Source organism: Bactrocera neohumeralis, chromosome 5 (assembly GCF_024586455.1).
Source record: "Bactrocera neohumeralis isolate Rockhampton chromosome 5, APGP_CSIRO_Bneo_wtdbg2-racon-allhic-juicebox.fasta_v2, whole genome shotgun sequence".
Taxonomy (NCBI): Eukaryota; Metazoa; Arthropoda; class Insecta; order Diptera; family Tephritidae; genus Bactrocera; species Bactrocera neohumeralis.
In genome coordinates, this window is record NC_065922.1 from 12,969,370 (window position 1) to 12,978,435 (window position 9,066).

Sequence of the window (9,066 nt, forward strand, 5' to 3'; positions counted from 1 at the left end):
ATATTTTGCGATTTTTGTTTTTTAATAATGCTTTGGACCTAAACTTTTTCTTTAATATTTTCGGCGAAACTTATTAGAAGCTTTTTTTAAATTTAAATGCTCATAAAAATTATTATAAATTATTGTCATCAAAAATTTTCAATATTAATACGAAAGCTCTTTTCTACCGAAAGCTCGCAATTAAACTCCCACAAAGCTTTTTTAAAGTCCAGTTTTGCAGATTTGTACATATAACGTTGTATATAACAGTAATTGAAAGTTTTGGTTGGACAATTAAGAAATAGAAAAACATTAACGATATAGTGAATACTCGGAAACAGGAGCGTAAGCTTACCGAAAAAGCTTTTGTTACGAAAAATATGCAGTTACAAGCGAGCAAAATAGCGTATAAAGTAGTTAAATGTATTAAGCTCGTGTATAAATAGTATGGCAATAAAATGAGGCGACGAAGAGCTGGAGAGAGCGCGGTCAATGTTTGCTTTGAAGTATATAAAAACGGTAAAACCAAAATTAAAACACTAAAAATAAAATTATATTAATGCTCAATAGCAGATTGTATTAGCTGAATTTGCAGAATACGAGGTGAAAACAAAAAAAAAAAAAAAACAAACATAAAATAATATATATAAAGTGCATAGCAAAAAAAGTAATGGCAAGCATAAAACATACACACATACAAACATACAGCAACAATAAGATATGTAGCATATTCATATGAGATATTTTTACTTACTTCAGGTACCTTTTTTGTACATGTATGTGTATGTTTATATAAAATGCTCTAAAGTACCTGGTTCTCTTACATAAATGTCGCACAATTAATTGAGAATTAATGTTTGTTAATGAAAGAAATAAAAGTTACGCTTTGCAGGCTGGAATAGAATATTTCTATATATATGTATTTATTGGTATTTGAGGCTAACGCTGTACATAAAGTTAATAAGTTAAGTTTAAGTTTAAGTTGTTTCATGTTTTCTTACGTTATTTTAAGTTAAGTTATGTTGTGATACGTTATGGTTTGATTCTGTTAAGTTAAGTTATGTTATGTTAAGTTAAGTTATGTTATGTTAAGTTACGTTATGTTATGTTAAGTTACGTTTGTTATGTTATGTTTATGTTTAATCATTTAACTTAAGTTATGTTACGTTGCATTACGCCATGTTATGTTACGGTCATGTTATGTTTATGTTAAGTACTATGCATTTATTGGAATTTGAGGCAAACACTGTACATATAATTATTAAGTTAAGGTTAAAATAAAGTTGTTTCATATTTTTTTTCTTTTTTTTGTTAAGTTAAGGTTGGTTCTGTTAAGTCATGTTAAGTTAAATTATATCGTGTTATGTTATGTTAAGTTACGTTATGTTATATTATGTTATGTTAAGTTAAGTTATGTTTACGTTAAGTCATGACAAGTTATGTTATGTTACTCAAAATATTTTTTTTTGTTTCTCTTATTTGTTAGAGTCCAAAAGCTTTCAAAAGTTTAAGTGAAAGCAAAGAATTTCAGCATTAAAATATTTATTAATTTTCATCAAATTATTTAAAAAAAAACATAACTTAAATATTAAACTAATGCGCTAAAATACAGTTGTTGTACAAAAAAAAACGTTCAATAAGTTAATTCACAGTGTAAACATAACCTAAAACTATTATAACCTCTCAAATGCGACATTTTTATACATTTATACGACCATATGTATATGTGTGTGTTAAATGCCAAACGAAAATAGTGATTATCTGTTTGCGAATATTCTTTAAAAAATCTATGTGTGAGTACTTTTTCAAAATTTTCAAATTAATTAAAAATACAAAAGGTAATTAAAAAAAAAATAAAATAAATTAGTAAGCAATGCAGCAAATTCATACACTGGCAAAAAAAATTTAATATTTTTTATTTAAATATATTTTTTTAATTAACAAATAAAAGAAATGTAATCTAACAAAGAGAACTTTTAAAATTTTTACTATTAGCATGTAAATTTTGTAGATTTTTTATTCGCATTTCTATTTGGCATACAAACATACATAAATGTAAATTATGAATATATATATATTTGTATTTGCAAATGTGCAACTTAACTGAATATATCAAAAAACAAAATAAGAAAAAAATCAATAATTAACAATATAAAAAATTAAATATAAATCAACACACTGAAACAAATACTTATTATACACACACACTGAGAAAAAAACACACATACAATTTGTACTTATGAAGAATAATGTAAAAAATAAAATAAAAATATATGTATGTAATAAAGTAATGCAAAAATGTGTATATTAAAAGTGTTTTTATACTAATTATTTTTGTAATTGGCAAAACAAGTTTTTTACGTAATTTTTATACTAAAAAAATACAATTTATTTGAATTTAAAAAATATAGAAATGAAAACTAAATCAACAACTGTAGGCAACTAACCTAAAACTCATACTCAATTCAAGTAGAATACAAGCAAAGCAATTGATATTGAAAACAAAAATAAGCGCAAGCAGCAGAAAATATTAATGAATAACAGTTAAGGCACTGAAATGTAAAGAAAAAATTTTCAGAAAGAAAAAATTAGCAACATTCAAATTCAAAATTCAAGTTTAAGTAAAGCGAAAAGAAAATGTCGAAAATTTCTGGTATGAATTTTGAAAACCACAAAATCAGTGGCAAAAGAAAAGCAAATATTTTTTCAATATTTTTGCAAAACAAAAGCAAATGTTTTGCCATATTTTTCAACTGAAGTTAACAAATTTTTGAGCAGAAATTATAAAATTTCGCTCAGTGTAAACATGTTATAAAAAACAGCTGTTCTTCAAAGAGAATTTCTTTGCAAAAAAAAATTATTTAAAAGCCTTTCTGTTAGACGCGCAAGTAGCAAGCAACAACAGTAATATTTTGCAAAAACAAATGTGCTGGACACGAAACATTTTGTACGACTATAACTGTAAAATGACATAAGAATGCATTAGGTGACAAGGAGCGGTAGGATAATGACTGTGTTACTTGAGAGATGAAATGAGAAAACACAAAATTTTTACTATGATGATTATATGTATAAAAAAACTAAAGGCTTTTCTATAGTTAATCTACAAACTTCGTTTCTTTTCGTTTTTTTTCTCATATTTTATTATTAAATTTTTTTATAACATGTTTTATATTTTCTCAGCACACTGTAAAATTTTTGTACCGAGAAGTTGATTTTTGAATTATCATTATTATAATTATTTCTTTAAGTGTAACAGCTGATCCTCTTTGAGTAAATGGCAGCTTCGATTCGCCACTGCTCTGCTCGCTATGACATTTATCTCAATGCTATGACTGAGATCTGCTCGCTTGTAAAAAAAATATATACTCTCGCAACAACAAAGTTTTATAGCGAGTTTGTGTTGAGCTCATTGAAGCGGCATAAAGCGGTCTAACCTCTTTCTTAGTCTCTTTGGTTTATCGCAGTTGTCTGTTCGATTCGCCATTTTGCAAATTTTGGCAGGTAACCATAAACAACGTTGTGAAGAGATTTAATATTTGCAAATAATGCTTAGAATTTTTTTTTTATGATAGAAATTTCATTTTAAAACTCTTGAGTATCGTTGATCTATTGGAAGGCTTTAAATTAATGAAATGAAAAGCTGAAATTTTTGGTATTTTAATTAGTAGATTTCCTTTTTATTTTTCTTTCCCTATTCTTATTTCTATATTTTTTTATTTTTTTTTTACTGAACAATTTTTTTTTTTTTAATTTTTTAACCAAATATTTTTTTTAACAATTTTTTTTTGTTTTAATTAAACAATTTATTTTTTTTTTAACTAAAAAACCTATTTCATTTTTTTTATTTATTTTTTAACTAAATTTTTTTTTGTTTTTTAATTTTTAACTAAAATCTTTTTTAGTAAATTTTTTTTTTATTTTTATTGTTTATTTTTTTAACTAAACATTTTTTGGTGCTTTTTATTTATTTTTTAAGAAACATTTTTTATTCTATTTTTCCATTTTGAACTAAAATTCTTTTCGTAAAAAAAAATATATATTTTTTTTTATTTTTAACTAATCACCCTTTTTTGTTTATTTTTTTTTTATTTTCTGTTTCACTAAACAATTTTTATAGTGAAATTTTTAATTTAAATTACTTTCTTTTCTTTTTCTCTTTTCTATATTTTTTATTTTCATTTTTTTACTAAAAATATAAATTTTTTATTTTTAACTAACTTTTGTTTTTTTTTATTATTTATTTTTTCAAATATATTTTTTCTGTTTCACTAAAAAATTTTTATAGAATATTTTTTTCTTTGAATGATTTTCTTGTTTATTCTTTTTTTAATTTTTTTGTTTTTAAACAATTTTTTTAATCTTCATTCTTTTATTTTTAATTAAACAAATTATTTTTTATTTTCAACTAAACATATTTTTCTTGTTTTTTATTTATATTTTAACTAAACATTTTTTTGTTTTCTTATTTCACTTAACAATTTTTATACTTTAATTTTTTACTTCAATTATACCGACTCCCGCAAACCTTAAAACATAATAATTTTAATAGCGAAGAAAATACAAAACGCAAGTAATGATAACAAGTAAAACTCTCAGATTACTCCCACCAAATAAATTTTGCATACGAAAACCAAAAAAATAAATAAATAAAAATAAAAAAGTAATAACTGTAAATGAGAGCCAAATTGCTGCTATACTGCAAATGAGCAACACAATGCATGCAGTATTACAAATTACAAAAAAAAATCCAAAAACCAAAATTAAAAACAAAAATGTTGAAAAGAAATTTAATAAACGCTCCTAAATATGAACATTTTGAAAGATAAAGCTTACAACAACAAGAAAAAACAGCTTATTTTCAAATTTATACAGTTACACAGTATTCTTCATACCCAAGCAACTTTACACGAACAACTATTGAAAAAAAAATATATAAATAAAAATAAACCCTAATTAAAGTAAATTCCACAAACCGCGAGTTGTAGAAAATTAATGCTCATTTCAATTAAAATTTATTATTATTATCATTATTAGTTATAAATTTGATTTGAAGCAAAGAGAAAAGAAAATGACAACCGTAGTAAAATGGTAAAAAAGTAGCTGAAATGCAAAACCAAAACAAATTTATATATATTTAACATAAATGTAATGTAAGAGATAAAAACAATTAAATCTTACGGGCGCTACAATATGTACATGACTAATTAACGGAAAACAAATTAAGCAAGCATTAAATTTAAATAACAGCAAAGTAAAAACAAAAAAAAAACCAAAACACTGAAAAGAAATAAAGCGAAAATGTATTTGAAATCAACACGACCATGCAGTCAAACAGTCATTGTCATAAACCAAATAGCCGAAATGTGGCAAAAGCTACACGAATTCAACTTTTTCATACCAAATCATCAGCAGCAATTCCAAAAACAAACATTTTCATATTTGAAAAATCAATGCGCAAAATTCTGAAGATCACCACGCATATTCCAAAGCCTAGAGGCATTTCCAAACCCTAAGCTAGTCATTAGAGCTAAATAGTAAGCGTCTTAAAGAGAGAACCAACAATTAACAACGTTTACTATAAAGAATTTATTACGACAAAGTTAGAAGTAAAATTCTGTAAATGCATATTTTTTTATAATTGTTTCGGTAATTTTATATTTTTGACAACATTTGTAGTACTTTTCGATGCCAACTTTAGGTAAACAAACATTTGTAGATAACTCCGTGAATAGGTTAGTTTTTCATGAAGATACTTATTTTATTTACCCTACTACACTCGCACATTTGAAAAAGCATTTTTTAAACTTAATTTAACGAGCATTAAAATTCGACTTTTACCTTAGAAGGTTGCAGAAATAAATATACAGAAGCAGTTTGACAAACAACAGCTGTCAAAAATCTACTGCGAGTGTCAAAAGTTTTCAAATTATTTTATTTATGCAAGCTTCTATGGTACTGGTGCCATAATAAGCAAACAAAAAACAACATTCATGCATTTGGCAGAAACAAACACAAAGTAAAATAGACCAGCATAAATAAATAAATAAAAATAAGCAAGCAATGTGGAAAATAAAATAAAATAATAAATACTTATATAAATAAAACATTGAATACAACACTTAAGAATTTCGTAAATGTAATTGTATTCAGATTTCTCAACATAAAAAATACAAAAAAATATAAAATAAAATAAAACAAAAATTAATAAAAATAAAAAACTATATATTATGTATGAGCATATAATTATATATACATATGTATGATCTGATCCATATAAGTAACAAATAATAAAAATAAAGGATTGAGTTATTTAATTACAATTGTTATTTGCATTTTAATTATTCGGCAAAATTTAGGTGCGGTACTGTACCACTTTTCATAAGATAAATACAAACATGTAGATAAGCACAGTATACATACATATATGTATGTATATTTGCCATGGTTAGCCGTGGCTGGCGGGGTACATACATACATACTTATGTATGTAGGTACATTCGCTTCAAGAACTTACAACTTACAAGCAAATATACGCACATGCATAAAACCCAAATTATGTATGGAACTGCTTATCTGTGTGTATGTATGCAGGTTATACATTTTGTTGGTATATTTCCAAAAACATAAGAACATATGCTTGGGTAAAACGCAGGTATGACGGTCGTGCCTGCTGAACAACCATCTGCTACAAATATTGCAAAAATATGCTTCAGGTTACACATGAATACCTGAAAAGCATGCGAAACATACCAAATCAAGCAATTTAAAATAATTTACATAATTTAAAATATGTAATTAATATTTTCAAAATATCCGATATAACAAAAAATTCTTGTTTTCTATATACATATGTACATAAATAAATTATATAATTTCTTAAACATAACCGCCATTATAACTGCCGGTGCGTTAAGGGTTAATAGCATCTGATCAAATACGACCCGGACTTTCAAAACACAAACTTTTTAATTATTTTTATGCAAATCTTTATTGTCGCCTTGAAAATAATCTCCATTTGCACCAATACAAGCGTGCCAACGCTTCACCCAATTTTCCATACACTTGTTAAATGCCTTATCTGGTATGGCCATCAGTGCCTTCAACGCATGACTTTGAATGGCCTCAACGGACTCATGACGCGTTCCCCGCAGCATATTTTTCAGTTTCGAAAAGAGAAAAAAATCGAAGGGAGCCAAATCTGGAGAGTGCGGTGGTTGAGTGATGACTCTCGTTTCGTGTTTGGCCAAAAAGTCCGTCACCATCATGTTAGAATGTAACGGCGCATTATCGTGGTGAAGAATCCATGAATTTTCTGCCCACATTTCTGGTCGTTCACGACAAATTGCTTCATGTAGACGCTTCAAAAGGGCCAAGTAGTATTCCTTATCGATCGTTTGACCCTGTGGAACGAATTCATGATGAACCACACCGCGGTAATCAAAGAAAACAATAAGCATCACTTTGATTTTTGATAGACTTTGACGTGGTTTTTTCGGTTTGGGCTCATTATTTGTGCTCTTTTCGCTAGATTTTTCGGCAGCTTCGACGTCATATTCATAAACCCACGCCGCGTCACCAGTAATGATGCGTTTGATGAATTGAGGGTCCTCAGCTAAATTGTCAAGCATCTCTGTTGCGATCTCTACTCTACGTCGTTTTTGCAAAAGATTCAAGTCTTTTGGTACGAGAGTATCATTAACACGCTTCATTCCTAAAACATTATTCAAAATTTGTTGAGTCGATCCATAAGAAATGTTGAGATCCTCTGCTATATCTCTAATGCCAACCCGTCGATTTTCAAGCACTGTTTCTGTAACTTTATCGACATTACTGTCATTAACAGAGGTGGATGGACGACATGCATGAGGCAAGTTTTCGATGACTTCACGACCTTCACTGAATGCTTTGTGCCATGAAAATACTTGTGATCGTGATAAAGTGTGCTCCCCAAAACACTTCTGCAACATTTTCAACGATTCCGTAGCTGTGACTTCATTTGAGGCACAAAATTTCAGGCAAGCTCGTTGTTCAATTCTTTTTTCCATTGTAAAAATTGCCAAACTTCTTGTGTCGTAAACAAACAGCTGCCAAAACACACAATGAATGACATATATCAAAATTCACACGAACATAAAAAAGGTTGTACCAATTAAAGAAAAAACTTTTTATTGATTCAGTATTCGCGCGCAGTTTAAGAGGTCCAGTCCGGGTCAAATTTGATCACATGATTTTTATTTTCTTATATTCCCTCATTCGTGCCGACATGGTTGTATTTATTTACCTTCTATGAATTCTCAACTTGGCGTTGCCATATGACAAATATTTTAAAAATAAATCAAACTGCATCTTTCTAAGACACTGAAAACTCGGCCCGAAGATAAGTGTTATTAGTACCTTCAAAACTTTTCTGCTCTAAGGAATACATCCTTACATATAAGGGGTATTCTCTTGCTCTTGCAAAACTCGGTGCACGGTGCAAGAATTGCAGATTTACAACGGCACAACAACAAACACACGCAGAAAAATATTTGCAAGGGCTGTAAAATATGTCAGACCAAAACCTATGTATATTTGCGTGCAATGTCACGCAAAAATATAATTGCAACCCTGTTGTACCCATTTTACATAAAGTCATATTACGTCGTTAAATTGTTGAGGAAGATAAGTTTTAAATTTTAAAGATTTGTTACAGTTTTTTTTCTTAAAAATGTATGCAGAAGGTGCGTCAATTCACAATAGCCATGCTTAATAGTCATTCACAACAAATTGACCGAATTAGCCATTCATATATCACTAGATTCTGAAATGGGTGCTCTCGTGCTCTTGTATATTTCGGTATAGTATTTTTGCAATCTGCAATCTTGCAAGAGCAAGAGAATACCCTTATTGTATATATATATTTATATCATAGCGCTACTTATATGGATTATTTACAATTTTATTTTTATTCATTCATTTTATTCAGCAATTCAGCGAACTTTATGTCATCTGGCATCACGCTACGCCATATTTGCTTAATTTGGTAGTAGCACACAGCAACCCTGGTGGCGTCGTTCGCGCCTGTTCGGTCTTTCAACGTCGTTG